The 19,318-nt window shown below is 41.3% G+C and overlaps 1 protein-coding gene across 2 annotated transcripts in view; it reads left to right on the plus strand.

Annotated features, from left to right (window-relative positions):
* WIPF1 (WAS/WASL interacting protein family member 1) overlaps nucleotides 1-19,318 on the plus strand; it is a 120,857-nt gene that overhangs the window by 32,175 nt on the left and 69,364 nt on the right. The window contains exon 1 of one of the 2 annotated variants that reach the window (XM_036023274.1): nucleotides 12,376-12,564. The exons of the other annotated variant lie outside the window; for it this stretch is intronic. The gene's annotated coding sequence lies outside the window, so the exon portion shown is untranslated. Of the gene's footprint in view, nucleotides 1-12,375; nucleotides 12,565-19,318 lie in introns of those variants that run through there. 2 annotated transcript variants of the gene reach the window in all.

Consider the following 19,318-nt stretch of genomic DNA (forward strand, 5'->3'; position numbering starts at 1 on the left):
ACTTATTTCCCCACACTCCCATCCCACCTGGTAACCATGAAAACATTCTCTGTATCCATGAGTCTGTCTCCGTTCTTATTAGCTTAATTTGTTTTTTAGATTCAATTGTTGATAGATTTGTGGGTTTTTTGCCATTTTATTGTTCATGGTTTTGATCTTCTTTTTCTTAAATAAGTCCCTTTAGCATTTCATAGAATAATGGTTTGCTGATGACGAACTCCTTTACTTTTTTCTTGTCTGAGAAGCACTTTATCTGCCCTTCAATTCTAAATGATGGCTTTGCTAGATAGAGCAATGTTGGCTGTAGGCCCCTACTTTTCATGCTTTGAATATTTCTTACCAGTCCCTTCTAGTCTGGAAAGTTTCTTTTGAGAAATCAGCTGACAGTCTTATAGGAACTCCTTTGAAGGAAACTAGCTTCTTTTCCCTTGCTGCTTTTAAGATTCTCTCTTTATCTTTAACCTCTGGCATTTTAAATATGATGTATCTTGGAGTGGGCCTCTGCATCCACCTTGTTTTGAACCTTCTGTGCTTCCTGGACTTGTATGTTTATTTCCTTCAACAAATTAGGGAAGTTTTCTTTCACTATTTTTTCAAATAGATTTCCAGTTTCTTGTTCTTTCTCCTCTCCTTCTGGCACCCCTATGATGTTAATGTTGGACCTCTTGAAGTTGTCCCAGAGACTGCTTATACTAGCCTTATTTTTTTAGATTCTTTTTTTCTTGTTGTCCTGATTGGTTGTTTTTTCTTCCTTATGTTCCAAATTATCGATTTGATTTTTGGCTTCATCCACTCTACTGTTGTTTCCCTGTGAAATTGTTCACAGGGTAATGTAATGAAATACAATTAGTGTATCCTTCATTTCTGACTCTACCTGTTTTATGCTGTTGAGGTCCCCACTATGTTCCTTGAGCATCCTTATAACCAGTATTTTGAACTCAGTGTTTTGAAATAGAGATTTCGTATCTCCATTTTATTTAGCTCTTTTTCTGGAGTTTTGATCTATTCTTTCATTCAGGCCATGTTTCTTTGTTTCTTCATTTTGGCAGCCCCCCTGTGTTTGTTCCTATGTATTAGGTAGAGCTTCTTTGAGTCTGTGTCTTGGTAGTGTGGCCTAATGTAGTAGGTGTCCTGTAGGGTCCAGTGGCACAGCCTCCCCTCTCACCCAAGCTGGGTACTTGAGGTACGCCCTTCCAGTGGGCTGAGTACACCCTCCTTTTGTAGTTGGGTCTTGGTTGCTGTTGGCAGATCAATGGGAGGGACTTACCCATGCCAGTCAGTGGCAGGGGTGGGCTGTGACCATTGACTACGAACCTACACACTCCGTGGAGGATCAGCTGTGCATGGGCAGGGTGGTGGTACTCCAACATAGTTTGTAGCTGTCCACTGGGTGCACTGACCCTGGGGTTTCCTGAGTGGTGTAGGCCAAGGTTAGCCTACACCTGAGTTTTGCCCAGGGCCACCCTGCATGGGCTATAAATCAGTCAGAGATGGCAGCTGCTTGTGCTGGGCTTAGAGATTCCCAGGTGAAGCCAAGCTATGAATCTAGGCTGGCTGCTGCTAGTGGTGGACCTAGGGCTCACTGAGGCCAGCTGCTGCTGGTTTGATAGGATTTAGGAAATTGAGAAGCAGGAGCTAAGATCAGCCATTCATATATGGAAAAGCAGCTTGGGTCGGCCCGTAAGTTGCAAGTTGTGTGGGGTGGAGTCTCAGCGGATTTCCAAGGTGGGTCAAACAGTGTTAGTCAGCTTGACGGAGTCTCAGATATGGCACCAGCCTGCCAGCTCTTGGCAGGGAGGGATGTCAGACACTTCAGCCTCTCCCTGTACATCGCTGGAACCTTTTAAGCTGCTACCGCAGTGCTAGAGCTCAGAGCGAGTGCGTCTGAGTAGGTAGGTCCATGTGTGGACTTTTTGGTCTGAGTAGGTAGGTCCATGTGTGGATTTTTTGAGAGGAACTGCTTGCGGCCCCAGAAGTTTCTTCCACTGACTCAATCCCCACTGGTTTTTGCAGCCAGAAATTGTGGGGACTTATCCTCCTGGCACTGGAACCCTGGGTTGGGGGGCCTGGTGTAGGGCTTGGACTCCTTGTTCCTGAGATATCCCTCCCGAATTTTTATCTACCACATGTGGGTAAAGGACCAGCCCATTCCACATCTGTGCCCCTCCTACCAGTCTAGATGGATGTGGTTTCTTTAATTCCATAGTTTTCAGACTTTCATTCAACTTGATTTTTGATGGTTCTGAGTGATGGTTGTTCTACATTTTATTTGTAATTTTGATGTGGTTGTGGGAAGGGGTGAGCCATGTCTGCCTATACCACCATCTTGGCAACTTAGGGTTTTTAAAAAATATATAATACTGTTGAGATACATAAACACTTAATGTAATAATTATTTTGGGTAAATGGATAATGCTAACAGTGTATGCTATTAAGAACATTTGCAAAGCAATATGAGCATACACATGAAGGTTAGGCTGTTAGACCCTGAGGTAGCTCATGCTTTAGAAGCAGCTGAAGTGTAATAAGGGTCTTAGTTCTTCCATTTGCAATTAGTTTAATGGTCTCTTTATGAACAGATAATTCAATCTGAATTTTGAAAATCAGCGTGTGGCAGATCACAGGGCAGATCCCTTCAGAGAGGCTGTGTGGAGAAACCTTTATTCTTTCCAATGCTGCCTTTTCATCCAGCCAGCAACATAGGATGCCAGCATCCTGTTGGTCAAAAGTCACATTCCGAGGTCAGGGGCAGCACATGTGATCAGTCAATTAGGCTGTCTTGGGAGACGGAAGTTCGCCGTGGTATTGGTTCATCCAAGATGTGGTGATTACACACAAGTTGTCGTGGCATTTGGGCATTTCCCACTGTCCATCCTTCAGAAGGCAGCCGGGCCGAGGGCATGTTGAACCAGAACAAAGATCCATAGCACAGGTACAACTGAAGAGAGGTTGGGTGTTTTCTGTTTGTCCAAGACTTTCTATTGTTAAAAAACATTGTGAGGAGGTGTGCTATTTATGTTTAATCCTAAAAGGAAACTGAAAAGCTAAAGAGAGTTCATACTTTTTGAGAAGAGCAGTTGGGATGGCATTATGATTCCGTGCAAGTTGAAAGTCCAGGAAACACCTTAGCATACAGAAGATTGTAGAAGGAGGGACAAAGAGCGTTTTATATCCAGTTCCAATCTTAAAATCTGTAAGTTACTAGACAGGTTAATTTAGAATCCAAATCTGCATTTTTTATTTTGAAGCTCTTATACTTTGTGCATACACAGGGTGGACCATTTATAAAACCGGTGAACTGGACTGTGTATTTGTAAAGGAGGAATTCTTCTGTTCCTTGTTGTCAGCAGGCAGTAATCTTTCATTTGTTCAGCAGACACCTGCAAGGTGCCAGTCCTTTGACCCTTCCAGGAGGAGAGAGACATGAACAGGAGTGGTGCAGTAGACCACTGGTGCAATGAAGTGAGGGGGCATGACTCTACCTGAGAGGGTCTGGAAGGAAGAGGTTGACCCCTGAACCAAGGCCAGATTTCACCGTAGAGACCAACCACTTCTCTCTGAGGTGCTTATTGCCCCAAGTGTCGATCTTTACTTTAGAGATGAACTGAGAGATGAAAAGAAATTTATTTGTTTTGCTACATATTGTCACAGACATTTTTAAAATTTTATTTACTGAGAGAGACAGAGAGAGAGAGAGAGAGAGAGAGATTGATTTATTGTTCCACGTATTTATGCATTGATTGGTTACTTCTAGTATGTGCCCTGATTGGGGATAGGACCTTCAACCTTGGCGTATCGGGACGTTGCTCTAACTAACTGAGCTACCAGCCAGGGCCTCCAGATATCTCTAAAGGAGTGATACATCAGATTGTGGTGTGAGCTTGGTTGTCCTAGTAGCACATTCTCATATTTGAAGATATTCATCTTTGGAGGTGCCTACCCACTCCTGTTCTCCTTTAAAAGGGCCAATAATGCTCCCAACTTCCTGTCTCCTTTAGAGAGATATGAAACTGTCACAGGTGCTGGACAACAATAAGAGTGTTCTGTTAAAAAAAAATCTGTCTCAGACCTTCACTTCATCAACTTGGTAGAAGGAGAATATAGGAGAGGGACTGCCCAGAAGGAATGGTGATTTATAACTGAGCCTTAAAGTCGCTGCACCAGCAGAGTGCCTGAGCTCCTGTTGCCAGTGTAGGAGGAGTGAAGTTGAGATTAAAGACTGACCTGGTGCAGTGCTGTTGTGAAGTTAGGGCTTACAGTTGTGGCTAAGGTAGAAACTGCACCTATTCATAATTACTCTTGATCACTATTTCTTTGCTTGGCCACCAGATGAAGTGGCTGGCTGCCTGGCGTTTGAAAAATGTGTTTTTAAAGACTGGAAGCACACCAGGTGTGGCATGCTGGTGATAGCCTCAGGTCCATGTCTGTCATCTCGGGATACTCTGGGGGCACACTCATTGTGCAGAATGGTGGATGACAGGGCTGTAAAGGAATAAAGTAATCCACTGCAACCAGTAAGTAATGGATTTGGGATTTGAACCCAGGTAGTTTGAGTCCAGAAGCTTTTCTTTTAGAGTGATGTAGCTTGTTTGCCTATTCCACCCTATTCTGTGTGCTCTTAAATATGGAGGGGAGGGATGCATATGAATAGAAAGACTGTTCATACATAGACAGTTAATTAATTAGGTATTCTCTTGGTTTCATATTAGGTATTTATATGCTGAAAACACAAATCCTGAATCACAGCCACAAATATGTATGCTAACATTCATGATCTCTCCAAGCACCCTTGGTACACTTGAATTATTTATATTGACTTGTATTCTGTTCTCTATTCCATTTAACAGAAAGGAGCAACAAATTTGTGAGAGTGTCTTGGTTCTTAGTACTATCTATCACCTCTGGAGTTCTGTATTTATGAGGCATCTTAAAACTCATACTGGGTGAATGGCAAAGCTTTCTATGTGTCCCTAGCCAGTCTTTTTATGAACAAGGAAAATTGCCATATCCTTTTAGTGTTTTGATTAACAACAGAGATGAATGAGGGGCCTAGTTATTTGGAATTCAACTGTATGATATTGGAAAGGGTGAATTTGGTTGTTGGCACCAGGCCTGTAGTATGCCAAAGAAGAATGCTTCTGCTAGGACTCTGGCTTTGAAGACAGCTAGCCAGAAGGCTTGATATTTCTGGCTTAGATTACATTGCAATGGCATAAACAAATATACCAGAATGCAGTGCATTAGCGAGAGAACTTTATTGACCTTTCATCTTCCCTTCAGTTGTTCCAAGGGCTTAAAAAGTGGTGCATGGTGTCTTTTTGCTTAATTGCTGATGAGGAAAGCCTTTAACATGACATAATGCTGCAAAAATCCCCCAGGATCAGTGTAGAAACAATTGTTCTGGGGTCTGACTGGACGGTTTGACCTACATTGTGAACACTGACTGCCAAGGGCGGGCCTCACTGCAGTTCCTCCCTGCACAGCATGCATATGGTGTGCATGGGTTTCAGTTTCTCCAGGAGACAGAACAACAGGGAGATAGTTTGCTGTATACTGGAAATGACACCAGACTTGTAGTCAGAAGCTTGAGGTTTAAAATCCCAATTCATTATCTTATTTACTTTGAACAAATCTCTTTAGCTCTTGGAACTTTAGTCTTCCCTTTTATATTATGAGAATGATTAAAAAATAATATTTAACTCATAGAATGTTTATACAGCTAAGTTAATTTTGTTAATTATTCTGTTAGAACAGAAACACTCTTTTAAGGTAGTGGGTCACTTCTTCTTTGTGGTCCAAACTAGGATCTTTGTCCAGTAAATTGAAAGTAACCAGCAGGTCTTCAAATAGTTGCTATACCTTTATCCCTAAATCCTTTTTCCCACTACCCTGGGATTCTCCATGAAAAATTAAATATGAAATTTTAATGTAAACTTTCATTCAAACACAAAACACACACACACACACACACATACACACAAACATGTACAAACAATACCTGCTTAGGTGTTTTTTGGCCAGAATTTTCCCCATCACCATGCACTGATACCAAAGCTTTAGAAGGGTGGAAACTACCTCATTTTGGGGGCAAAAAAAAAAGTGTAGATTCTTGTTGAGACCTGTGCTTTTGTTACTATATGTTAGGAAGCTCAGCATTCTAGACTCTGAGCAAGTCTAGCAATGTTATTTTCTCATTTCAGTTCCTTGACTCTTCAGAGGATATGTTTACATTATTATGATTTCACAGTTAGGCTCTTACCTAATTCTCAAATAGATTCCGCAGCTGATGATGACTTCTACTGACTGGAAGTAAAGTAAGATAGCAGGAGACTCATCCTCCAAGGCTCTTTTCTGCAGATACATCTTCAGATCTGCAGAGCGCCGGCATGTCTCAGAGTCCAAAATTTGCAAAACATTCCCCAGGATGTTCCTGGCTGCGCCCCAGTCACTGGGTCCTCTACCCCACACTTACCCACATGATTTGTGAGAACCAGTCCTCCTCATCATAAAGCAGGAGGGAAGTGAATAGAGACTGGGCAGGATATTTTTTTAGAAGGGTTTCTGATGCCTGTGTTATGCCATTCCCCCTAATACACAATTTATTATTGTTATTAACAAAAACCTACCATTAAATTTTCCAAAACAATGTGCTGATCTTACCAGTTAGCAGGGTCCTACTGTGCAGTTCTCTGATATGTAGTTCTCTGAAAGGTCATGTGTGTTTGGTCTTTAGAAAAAAGTCTAGGTGGGATTTCTAAACCATTAGAGTTCTGAAAACACGCACAGCCAGGGTAGAGGGTGCTACAATAATAAAAGCATGGCCAATCAGTAAAAGTCAAGAAAAGGAAAAAATACAAGAAGAAATAATGTAACAGAATACATATGATAAATGGCAGGAATAAGATAAACGCATAACAATAAATGTGTCTAGGGTAAATTCCTCTAATAAAATCTATGACTCTCAGATTGATTAAATAGATAGTCTAGCCATATGCTGTCTTCAGGAGTCATATGCATCCCCAAATTACACAGAAAGGAAGAAGAGAAAGGATAGGTTAGTAAATGCTAATTAACAAAACAAAAATAGGGATGATAATATTACTATTAAAAAGTATAGGATTAAATGTAAAAAGAAATAATTAAATAAGACATAAAAGAGTAAGAGAGTTAAGTCAGACAAGAAGATTCAATAGTAATGAAGCTTTATGCTCTGAGCATCTTAACACCGGACTAGATAAAGCAAAATTTGTTAAAAGCACAAGTAAAATAATACAAATAAAAATATAAATAAATAATTTAAAACGCAAAGTTCTCCATAGTTATTGTGGGAGATTTTAACAAAATGCTTTCAGAACTTAATTGAGTAGACAAAACTAAGCAGGAACAGAGCTTTGAGTAGCGTAATTTTTGTTATTGACCTAACCTCACAAATAGGAAATACATACAATTTTTTAAAAGATCATACATAAAGCATTTACAAAAATTGATGAAATACTAGATCACAGAGAAACCTCACAATTAACTAAAAAGTAGACATATTGGCCACACATGACAATATCATAGCATTGCAAATTAACAGGGGATAGCTCCTACCCGCCTCCATCCCAGCACTTGGAAACTAAGATATGACCCTTTAAAATAATTCTTGGATCAAACAGGAAATCATTACTGAAAGACTATTTAATAATTGACAATGAGCATACAATGCATTGAAATGTGTGGGACAGACCTAAAGTACACTTAGATAAAAACTTAAGGCTTTTATTTTAAAAGACTGACAGTAAAATAAATTTGTAATTTAAGCAACTAATAAATGAAAAAATTAAATAAAACAACATGGGGGAGGGAAATAGTAAAGGTAAACTATTTACCTTTATTTGAAAAAATTACAGATTTTTTAATGAGAAAGCTGCTGGAATGAGGTTGGGAAGCTGAGTTAATGGGATGAGGGAAACTATCCGTGCCCATAATTGCCACTTAGTTTTGGTTGAGGTGAAAAGCATGTGCGGAAAGTAATTAGAGAACAGGACTACATTCAGTAAAGGGCCTGATCAGGAGATATGGATGCTAAACCTATGGACCACAGAGAGCAGCATTAGACCCTGTGACTCTGGTGTCGGGCAGAGCAGAGCTCTCATGTGGGCTTTAAACTTTTCAAGGAGTCCTGGATACATTATTTAGCGTCTCTAACTTGGTTACCTTTTCTGTACAGTGGGGATCACAGTACCTACCTCACAGGATTACAGTGAGATTTAAATGAAAGTATGTATGTAAGCATGTAGCTCCGTACTTAACACTCAGTAAGGGCTTGGTCAGTGGTTCCCTAGGAAAGTCAACGCAGCACCTTCTTCCAGTCTCTTCTGGAGGTTGTTGAGATGATTAGGGTGCTATCAGAAGCTTAGTTTATTTTACACAGGAGTGACACAGAAACCAGTGTTTAGAGTGGCCAAGTTCTGCTTAACTGGATGAAATTGTTGGGCATCACGCCAGTGACTGTGAAATACACCCATGGTGAATGGCTGAACAAGACTCTGTTAAAAGAAGGCTTCTGTAAAACATGATGCTCTCAAAGCAGTGGTGGTTCATGAGGTAGAGAGAAGATCCTGGCCACAGAGAAAGGAATGACCAGTTCTGCTATTCCGCAGTCAGCTGACCTCTAAAAATAGGAGAGACAGAATCAAGGTGTCCTTCCTGATCTGTAAACGCTTTTGCTCCTCATTAACATGAGTGAAACATCATTCTTGCAACCCTTCAATGTCAGCATTAGGCTCCTCAGGCATGTTGATGGATTCATGAGCTCTTGAAAAGGTAACATAAAAGGAGTCAGATAGTAAACACAAAAAAAATTGGAAAGAATTTAACGCCCCCTTTTTTATCTATATTTAGGACATGAGAATTTGTGGTTTGTGGTAAAGGTAGAATATGTCTGGAAGTAGGTAAAAACCACGAGTTTTAATGTCTGTGGATGCTACATATCAAACCACTTTAGTCAAAATATGTGTTCAGTGGGGGAAAAATCAGTGGAAGTGGTTAGTTGATGTCCCTGCTCTAAAAAAGCACTAATTGACTGCTCTATTACACCATCAGCTGTAAGGTGTACCATCACCTTAATGACAGATAAGTGGGGGGTGGGGGCATGACTTTAAATGTACACTTTGATTCCAGGAATGTTAAACTATGAAGAAAATACCCAACCACCAACAAAAACATGTATCTTGGAATTAAGGAAATGCAGGATTTCACTCAGTTGGTATTTTGGTGTTCTCTTACTGGTAGAGGCTAGCACTAATTTTATGAAAGCAATAAAAAAATTTTTTTAGTAATACACTTGGCAGAACTAATGAAAATTAAAGGCAAAGAAAAAAATTCTCAGACCCATAGATTTATTTTATTTTATTCTCTTGTGGAGACAGAAAAAATGTGGACAGTTGGGAAGGTACTATACATAATGAGCCTACAGCATCTTGTAGCGCTAGAAAACAAGAAAGTACTCAAAAGCAAAAAGCAAAAAAGAGGTATGTTAAAGGAGCACAGGAACCAACTGAGAGAGCTCCCAATGGCCAAAGGCGGAAGAATTTGAGCAAAAAATAGCATTGAAATATAACCCAAAATATAAAATAAATATCTATGAAGCCACACTGATATAAATAAAAGATTGAGTAAATTAATAAGGAGGTAAAAGAGACAAATCCTCCATGCAGAAGAATTCCACATACTTCACATAGGTACTCCACCCTCAGGTTTTCCTTCCCAACCGTACAGTATGGGAAGTGGTGGGCGACAGCTTTATAAAGGAGAAACCTGACACAGGCCACCTCAGGTAAGCAAGGCCAACATCAGCAGGAGTAAATTAGTTGGATGTGTATATATTGGATATGATGTGACTAAAATGGCACTTTTCCTCTGTGATTTTACTCCAAGTAACTGATAACTCCAATCTTTTAAGAAAAACATCAGAAGACAAATCCCAATCGTGGGACATCCTACAAAATGCCTGACCAGTTCTCGACTGTCAAGGTGATCAAAACCAGAAACGTCTAAGAAACCGTCACAATCAAAAGGAACCTAAGGAGACATGATGACTAAATGTAATGGGTTGTCCTGTATGGAGGCCTAGAACAGAAAAAAGACATTAGGGAAAGACTAAGAAAAATTGAAATAAACTATGGGCTTTAGTTCATAATAGTGTATCAATATCGGTTTATGAAATGTTACTCATATATCATTCTAAAGGTAAGATTTTAATACTGAGGAGACTGTGCATAAAAGGTGGGAACTCTGTATTATCCTCTCAATTTTTCTGTAAATCTACAACCGTTCTTTAAAAAGTCTAGCCCTGGCCCGTGTGGCTCAGTTGGTTGGAGCATTGTCCTGTAACCAAAAAGTTATGGGTTTGACCCTAGCTGGCGTAGCTCAGTGGATTGAGTGCGGGCTGCAAACCAAAGTGTTGCAGGTTCGATTCCCAGTCAGGGTACATGCCTGGGTTGCAGGCTATGACCCCCAGCAACTGCACATTGATGTTTCTCTCTCTCTCTCCCTCCCTTCCCTCTCTAAAAAAAAATAAATAAATAAAATATTTTTTAAAAAGTTACGGGTTCAATCCCCAGCCTGGATGCATACAGGAGGTAACCAGTTGATGTTTCTCTCTAGCATCGAGGTTTCTCTCTCTTCCTCTTTCCCTTCCTCTCTCTCTAAAAAACAATGGAAAAAAATGTCCTCTGGTGAGGATAAAAAAAGTCTGTTAAAATTTTTTAAATGCCTAAACGGGAAAAAAAGAAAAACCTCATGAACAGGATGCCAGGTTAGGAATTTCAAAGGAAAATTATAAAGCATTTTGTTAAACCCTTTAAAAATTCCACACAGAGCATGGCTTAAAGTAGAACATATGTAACTGCTTAGCTGAAAAATGGAACTGGCAGCTTAACCCAGAATGTGACACTTCTAAGTACCTTCAAATGGAGTCATTATTATTTATCATCTACGTAGTATTTTGTTTTTGTAAGATGGCAAGTTTTCCCCATTACTCCGAATTTAAAGCTAAGGCCATGCGTATATCCATCTTGACTCTACTGGCTAATCTAACTGTACAGTTCAATCAGAAAACCAGCCATCAGTTGTCAGAACGGTAAAATAGTTATACATGTTTTCAAAGCCAGAAATGCAATCATGTGGTGAGACTGTGGAGTTTTACTGTTGTCCAAAGTTCTGACTCTCAGGACTCATTTTCTTACTCGGTGTTCTCACATGGAAAACTTCACTAGGGAATTATAGGGTGATATTTTTAAGACTTGGAAGAGTGGGCTTGTCTACAGTTACCTTTCTAAAAAATAAATTAAAAATCTCTTTAAAAGCATTGGAAAAAAAATTATGCCAGGGCAGCCAAATAGAAACAACTTTGGGGTTTCTGCACTGGGTCAAGTTGTACAAATTGCAGAATATTACCCTGGGTTCAGGGCATCATTTTACTCCCACATACCGCTTCCTACATCCACCACTTCCAGAGAGTTAGAGGAATTTTACAAGGAAGAGGAAGGCACAGACCACAGAAACAAGAAAGCTAGAAAGGGCACCCTGTGCTTCTTGCTTGGCCCTGTCTCAGCCCTTCTCCAGTCTCCCCTTGGTTGGGGACTCCAAGGGGCACATCCAGGCACTGCCCCCTGGTGCTCTTGCCAGGCCAGTATCAGCCCCCTGCCCCCATCAGGGCCCCCCACCGCCAGGGCTCACGTGCCACCGGGAACCCACCACCATCCCACAGGAAGAAGATGGTGTCTGCCTCTTGAGGGGGAACCAGAAGCCTGGCATGTTTGGGAGACCAGCAGAAGGGAAATGTCTGCTAGTGATTCAGCCCTGGAGGCAGTGTTGTGACTTTGCCAACCAAGAATTAGGGCACACCGTCTGACAGCAGGACTTAATAGACTGGACGTGAACTTGAGATCGTCCCAGGGAATTCGGGGTGTCGCTGCAGGATCCAGAAATGTGAGCTGTCCCTTGGGTGTGCTCCTTGGTGGTGGCGCCCTCCAGAGTGCAGCCTGGAGACATCCTGGGCGCAGTGCCAAGGCCGCCCTTCGCAGCGGTCTGTGGGGAGTGCCGGAGCACCCGGGCCGGCCTCAAGATGGCAGACCACCCAGCTGCGCTGAGAGGGTCCGCCCCTTCTCAGCTGCCTCCCCAACCCCAAGAAGGGGGACCCCGGGGCTCAAGAGTGTCCGTCTCTTCCTCTCTCTGTCTCTCTCCCTCCGTGTGGAGTCAGAAGTGCCAGGAGTCCGGACATTCCTCTCCCTTGCCCCCCTCCCAGGCTTAGCTCCTCTACCTGTGCCTGAGGGATGGCTAAAATCACCCCCCCACACCCCCGCCCCGTACACAACTATTTCTTACGACACGGCTTACCCCAGTGTGAAACAGGCAGCGAGGGGTTTTTATCACATGGCTCTGACCGCGGAGAGAGGCGAGTCAAAGAAGGTGCAGTGAGGAAGTGTAATGTCACATGCAACACTTACAGGAAACTGGGCAGAAGATAGCAGGGGAACTTGAGAACTTGGTCGTTTTCAGCGGATTAAAACAACTCAGGTTAGTGCTTTTTCCGCCCCCTGAAAAATCTTTCATAGCTACTCTAAAATACCCAGCTGGTTCTCTTTCCTTCAACGGTCTTTAACTATTGTGATGTGAAGTCATTGCTCTGGCTCTGAATGGAAGAGCTGGGGCAGAGCTCGTAACCACGTATTGTTAGAGGGACACCCATCCAGCCATTGTGAAAATGAAATTAGAATCTCTTGCTTCCCTGTGTAGAACGTCTTTGCCTTTAAAGCACAAACCTTCAGATGTGCATTAAATAACTTATTTCTTGGAATTCAGCTAAGCCTCTCCTCATGTTTTGCCTATTAGCTAGCATAAATCTGAAATGGGACAAGTCAGCCTGTGTTTGCAGGCAGACGCTCAAAGGGCAGTAGGAAACACAGGAATATTGTGTGTAAAAACATGTTGCAAGGCTGTCTGCAAAGGCTTGTTGTTTTTATGTACTTTTCAATTGGTAAAACAAATCTTTTGTCTTGTACTTCCTGTTAAAATAATTTTCTCCTATCTCTATAACTTCTTAAGTTCCCTTTTCTATTTTTTTCTGCCCTCTTTCTTCCTTTTTTTTTCTTTCCTTCTTTTACTAACATAAAAACAGGAGTAGAGAAGAAGTGGTAGGGGGCAGCTTGAATGTGAGATGAGGAAGTGCCCTGCAGTTTGAGAAGGAGCACAACCAGGGGCTGTCGCTGTGCGGGGCTGAAGAAGCCATGAGGTCTGTCTGCCACTAGAGCTCTGTGTCTTCAGCCCGTGCTTCTGATGCAGATGAGGAGTTGAAGAGTCTAGAGAAGAGCCAGAGACACAGTTAAAGGGTTGGAAATTAGAGCCCAGAGACAGCTGAGGGTCCCAAAATTATTCATCCTGTGACCACGGGGGACAGCTTAATAAACTTCAAGTCTATAAAAGGTCCCTACACAAAGACCCACTGCTTTCAGACCTGTATGAAGAAGGAAAATGTTTTATATTTGAGTTAGAAAAAGGAAGTTACTACACTCTTGGACTGTTATGAAAGGCTAGAACACATTAGCCAGATGTCCCAGGCATTTTTGAAAACATAGTAGGTTTTTTCTCTGGTTTTGTGAATGTGTTAATAGAAGCAAGAAGAGGAATGAAAAGAAGAGACCAGCATTGGTATCTTCTTGTTTGATCTCTTCATTCCAGAACGTTTCAGTGTCTGTACTGAAAAACAAACGACAGAGGGGTGAGGGGTGAGTGGACTCACGTGTTGTTTATACCCCAGTCATGCAAGATAACCAGGACAGTGATGAAAGAGAAAAATCATTGTTTACTTTGTCCTCAGATTGCCACATTTTTCATTTGTTATACCATGTTGTGTAAGAAAAGGGAGAGGAAACTGACAGAATAAGGGAGGATTCTAAGTTGGGGATCTCAGCCCAAGTGGTTTCAGAGACACCACACTGGCTTGGGCAGGAGCAGCCCATGTTCCTCCCCATCAAGGATAGAGAAGCAGAGGGGGGATTGGAATTTTTTTGTACGTGAAGCCTTTTGTACAAATAAATGCCTGGAGGAAACGCACAGGGGAGCTGTGGTGGGCAGGTCTGTAGCACATGGCACCAGAAACTCCCCTGAGCACCAGAAAGGCTGGTCATCCCTAGAAGGAGCTGCTCTTTCAGTTTTGTTTTGCTTTCTTCATTGGTCATAGAACTTTGTTATTCAGGGACTTTTGTGTTTTGCTAATCTGCTGCTCATAGTAGAAAGGGGCATTTATTTTGTTAAAATACGTTCCAGATGGACCTGAGTTTTTTTAGAAATGCATCTTTCCAAAAGCTGTTTGCATTTCTTCTGGGAGCATCCATTCTCTCGGGTCCATTTCTCACCCCCTTCTCTCCCTTCTGTTTGTGTCTGAGATACAAGAAAAGGGGTTCACAGAGTGTCACTGTTATACAAAGCATCTGATTTCCAAACCTAGAAGTGGTTCTGGTGGGGAGGAAGGAAGACGGGGAATGGCAGGCAGTGGTGCAGCACGTTGGATGGTGGAGAGCAACTGGAGTATTAATTTTGTGTGTAATTTTTAGACAGGAATTACTGTTTAAAAATATAATGGTCACCTTTTCGCTGGAGGAAAAATGGTGAATTTTATGTTACTGAATTCTCTAAATAAGAAGAAAGAAGGGGGCTGATTTTGCAAAGAGGCAGCCCTCTTTTCCCCAGAACCCGAGTCGGCATCCACCAGTGTTTAGGTGGCCTGATTGCAGAGAGATGATATGGTGAGATACACAAAACGTCCATGCTAGTAGGGAAAAAGAAAACACACCTCTGATGAGAGCAACCTTTCAATCAGATGCATCCTGGGTCATTTTTTGCATTGACATCAGCAAGTCTGGAGGCCCAGCACTCTGGGCTTCTCAGAGAGACATTCCTGGGCCTGTGTGAGGAGTTATTGTTGTCAGCACCGTCATATTGGGAAGTGCTGGGAGTCACAGTTTGTTTTTTCAGTACACATAACAAAATTCACCATCTTAACCATTAAGTGTGTAGCTCAGTAGTGTTAAATATGTTCACATTGTTGTACAACCAATCTCCAGAACGTTTTCATTGGAAACTCTATAGGCATTCAACAACTCTCCCTTTCCCCTCCTCCAGCCCCTGGCAACCACGTTCTACTTTCTAGTTATGAGTTTGACTACTCCAAGTACCTCATATTAGTGGAATCCTAGGGGGCGGGCAAAAGTAAGTTTACAGTTGTGTGTGTGCAAAACAGAGGCCATTCTTGTGTTATTATTTATTATTATTTTCCATATGAACAACTGTAAACCTACTTTTGCTCACCCCTGCAGAGTATTTGTCTTCTTGTAACTGACTGCTTTATTTCACTTAGTATAATGTCCTCAGGGTACACCCATACTGGAGCATGTGTCAGAATTTCCTTCTTTTTTAAGGCTGAATAATATTCCATTATATGTAGATAGCACATTTTCCTTGTCCATTTATCTATGGATAACATTTGAGTTACTTCTACCTTTGGATATTGTGAATAGTGCTGCTGTGAACATGGGTGTATGAATATCTCTTTGAGATCCTGCTTTATTCTTTTGAGTGTATACCCAGAAGTGGAATTTCTGGATCGTATGGGAATTCTACTTTTAATTTTTTGAGGAACTGCCAAAGTCTTTTCCATCGCAGCTGCACCAGTTTACATTCTCACCAACACTGCTTCAAAGCTCCAGCTCCCCCACATCCTTGCCAATACTTGTTATTGTTTTGTTGTTGTTGTTTCATAGAAGCCATCCTGGTGGGTGTAAGAGGATATCTCGTGTTTGTTTGTCCCTCCCTGACAATTAGTGATGTTGAGCACCTTTTTATGTGCCTCTTGGCCTTTTGCATATCTTTGGAGAAGTGTCTGTTCAATTCTGTTGTCCATTTTTTAAGGAGATTGTTTGTTTGTTGTTGTTATTGTTCTTGTTGTTGTTCTTGTTGAGTTTCAGGAGTTCTTTATTCTAGATATTAGGGAACCACAGATTGTTTTTGTAAGCGTGGTGTGCTCCAGTTCTAATGTCCACATCAGGAACCAGTTGCCCCCTGTGGTTTACAGCCTTGGCACAGAGTACGAGTTTCAATAATACGATTTTTTTCAACAATATATTTTTATCTTGATTCTAAAATGCTACACAAAATCTGTCACTTTCAGCTTAGAAGTAGTTCAATTTTCAAGTGCTTACAAAGGTGAATGGAAGGAAAAGAAAGAGAAGAGGTAGCTTGGGGTAATGCTTTTTATTCTTTGTATGATTTCTACTTTTTTGGTTACATAAACTTGAGGAAAAAGCCTTACACTGGATTCTGTTGACTAAACCCAGACTCCATTAGGGTTAAACATACTTTCTGAGAATCATTCAGTAATTATGTCTTCTTATAACACCCTCCGTCCAAAACCACAGACTTCAAGATAACTCAGGTCACATGATTGTTATCATTTTCCTTTGTGAATGTCTCAAAGATAATTTTGCTTCTGGATTGTAAGAGGAAGAGAACTTGGGCTATTGTCCCAGGAAGAACAGTGTGACTCCTCTGGAGGTACGGGCATGGTACTTGTTTAGATTACAGGTTTCCTGGGAGGAAGTGGTGGGAAGGAGGTGATGGAAGTTTGACACAGTGCAGTGTGGCTCTTCTTGTGCTGGAGGTGCTGTCTTCTGAATAAAATATCTTTACTGCCCATTTGCACTTGTTAATGCTCCGTTACACTTCCAGGGAAGAGACTGAGTTATGCCTGATTGATGTTTCACTCTGCCTCTTCAATTCCCCTCCATTTCTTCAGAAATGTGTCTGTTGTTTCAAAATACAAAAACAAGAAAACCCTCCATTTTATTGTCTCCCCTAACAAAAAAAGTGGGCATCAGAAATTGTAAGAATGGTTGCATTTTTTGTTTGTTGGTTTGTTTGTTTATGAAAGGACAGAGAAAAGGTTTTCCATGAAAATAATAAACTGGGAAAAGATGAGTCCTTAAAGTGAAACCATGTTATGATACAAAAAAACAAGTTAAGAGAGACCTACTGAGTCTCACCTAGAGGTATTCATATACTACTAGCATTGTAATTTCTCAATACTAATTAAAGTTACTGCTTTGAGACTGTCTAACTAGCTAGCTACTTACCCAGGTATCTGTTTTGATACTTTCTGGTATGAGTTAGGCTTCCGTTCTACTTTTGTCTGTGTCTGGATTTTAATAGTATGTCATATTTTAAGTTCACTCATTGTGTTGCTTTATAAGCCTGTGTGACTTAAAAACAAAGTTTTTAAAATAGTAGAATACATGTTTGCACACATACACATATGTACACACACAAATATATATATATCTTTCAATAGGGAAAATTCTTTAGGGTCATTAGATGGTATCTTGGAACCTACCATCATTTGGAATATGCTGCTAACTTCAGAGTAAGAGGTTATGTGTATACTATACCTATAGATTCATCTGGAGGGTTTGCCTGTGAATTGCTGTTTTTTTTTTTTTTTCAGTAAATCACTGATTTATCAAATGGTGATTTAGAGCGTCTTTCAATTTCCAGGACAGGTATGGAAAGATACAGTCTTCCTCACAGGCTTTAGAGACCCGTAGAATAATCCTGACCCCTGGAAACTGGGTGTGGGACCAACAGAGGGGCTGTCCAGTACCCTCAGTAGCTCGCTATACAGAAGCCTATAGGGAGAGAGCTGTTAAAGGGAATAAGTGTTCCAACTCCACCTCCCCCCTGCCGTGGGACTTCTTAGGAAAGTCCCAGTTCCAGCAGTCATTTAACTAAATGAACATTCTTGATGAACTACCACCAGAGTTTTGTTTAAAATCTCTTTCAAAGCAAACAACATGTACCTTCACTTTTTTCTCCTTCCCTTTGTGTTTTCTCTTTCTGCTCTCCTGCCATTTCCTGCCCATCGCCTTGTCAAAATTTTGACCGGAATCCACCTGCTTGGACAGCATGCTTTCTGTAGCAACCTTGTCTCTAAGCTTGTGATTCCCCTTCTCCTGAGCATTAAGTAAACTTCCTTGTGAAACAGGGACAAATCAAGGCCAATGAGCATAATTGCCAATATAAAAATATTTTAGAGGTTTTATGTAGGAAGAAGAATTTGAACAAAATGATATTGTAAGACAGATCTTGACGAATCAGGAAGGGTGGATAGTTTACTTTTTAAAGGATTTATAAGGAGGTGTAGCGGTAGGGAAAAGGGAATTGAAAAAGCCAAAGGATAATTTGCTTTAAAAGACAAAAATGTTAGGTTATTCAAAAAATATTCATTTCTCCTACTTCAGTGCCAGGAACATCTGGCCTTGAGGAAAGTTTAGGACAGAGGCTCTCAGATGCTGTTGTCATTATTTAAAACTTAAAGAGGTAGGTATAAAATAGAATCCTGGCTTTTTGGAAATAGAAGGGACTTTCAAGAGTTAAATCCCCTCATTTTTAGATTTGGAAACTGAGGCTTAGAAAGGTAAGGTGATTTATCTTGGTCGAAATAACTAATTAGTTAGAATAGTGAGTGTAGACCAAGGCTTCTGACTCCAACATGGGTCACCAGCTACAATGTGGAGGGTTCTCGAGGCCTTGGACTCTGCATACGGGTGCCCCTCGGGCATCTACACAGACTAGATCCAGGCCTACTGGGAGTAAACCAAGACCGAGGAGTTCATGAACTCCCAACACTCCAGCCAAGTGACCTCTACTCAATGCCTGGAGGATAGCACAGCAATGAGTAAACACAGAGGTTGGCAAAAGTAGGTTTACAGTTGTTCATGTGGAAAATAATACAATAAGTAATAAATGGTAACATAAGAATAAACTCTGTTTTATGTACTCACAACTGTGAACTTACTTGTGCCCCACCCCTGGATTACAAAGACACCTACTTCATCCCATCTGGAGAAGTTTGTATGCAGGGAATACTGATGATCACCCAGAGAGCAAAAAAGAAGACAGTTCAGAAAAGAAAACTTCCCAGTGGCTCCAGGATTGGCCGGCCAGAAGGAGACACCCTGAGTCTTGTGGCCATGAGTACGGATTACAAGGGGCTGTCCGTTGTGAAGTGTAGGGAAGACAGGGCTCGTCGTGGTCCAGAGTAAGTAGCCCTCAAGCAGCTTATTCGTCCTGAACTATGACTCCAAGATTTTTGAACTACCTTGTGAACACTAAATCTGCTTTCTGGGTACCATGCTCTCAGAAGAGCATATCCTGGACAGTGGACATGATCACCAGAAAGAAATGACATTATTTATGAATTTTTGTGAGCCCAGCAGCCCCC

Source organism: Phyllostomus discolor, chromosome 4 (genome assembly GCF_004126475.2).
Source record: "Phyllostomus discolor isolate MPI-MPIP mPhyDis1 chromosome 4, mPhyDis1.pri.v3, whole genome shotgun sequence".
In the NCBI taxonomy this organism is placed as follows: domain Eukaryota; kingdom Metazoa; phylum Chordata; class Mammalia; order Chiroptera; family Phyllostomidae; genus Phyllostomus; species Phyllostomus discolor.